Here is a 947-nt window from a genome sequence, read left to right as displayed (position 1 = left end):
CATGACCCTTGAAAATTTTGCACTTCTTGGGGCCAAGGAAATTAGTCTGCTACAGTACATTTAACATGTTTGCTTCTGCCAATGTATGGAAATCTAACATTACAAAAGTGCTTCAGAATTAAGGCAATATAATGCATTATTTTTGAATACCTATTTTAATGCTGTTTGAAATGAAAGAACCTATACCAAAATACATATTTTGAACTAACAACTTTGTTACTGTACATTTGCTACTGTACATTTATTAATTTTTCCTTAAGGCTGTTCCACAGCATTGTCAATGGTAGCTGTTACAAAATTAATGCAATTTAAGGATACTGAAAAGGCTTCTCTTTACCATATTTATTTTTTATCACACAACTTTCAAAATTTACACAATAACTTGTACAGGTATTTGGAAAAGTAGTCTATAAACTGTTCTACAGTGTAGAAATATGATGGGTATTTTTTCTGCTAATTACAGGCTTGAACATTCTATCAAAATTCAGGCTGACAAATACATTTCCTGACTTATTAGGGGAGGCACACATTAAGTTTGCAAATTTTATCACTGACAGCTGCCTTTCTTTGCACTGGCTTTTGATCAGTGTTTTCTTTATTGTTGGTCAACATTACTGAACACAATTACAGCTAGGGCAATGTCTAGGCTGAAGATACATGAAAGTGCAGGATATATATATATTTTTTTTTTCTAAAGTAAGCTTGGTTCAAAAGTAGATTTTTCTCCATTTTTCTATATGGGCAAATCTTAAAGGCCTATCCACATGGGCGAGCACTAATAGAGGTAACATCACGGGGTGGACAGACTACTTGGTGAACAAGTAGTTTCTTTTTCTCGCCAGTTGAAGTCACTTTACAGTTGTCCGTCAGAAATGTTGGCCTGTGTAGATGGGCACAATTGACCTACAACAGCAGACAACTATAAATGTGATATTTCTATCCCCCCC

This window comes from Penaeus monodon, chromosome 27 (genome assembly GCF_015228065.2).
Source record: "Penaeus monodon isolate SGIC_2016 chromosome 27, NSTDA_Pmon_1, whole genome shotgun sequence".
Lineage (NCBI taxonomy): Eukaryota > Metazoa > Arthropoda > Malacostraca > Decapoda > Penaeidae > Penaeus > Penaeus monodon.
The sequence above is the reverse complement of the archived record's forward strand: the minus strand, read 5'-3'. Positions refer to the sequence as shown.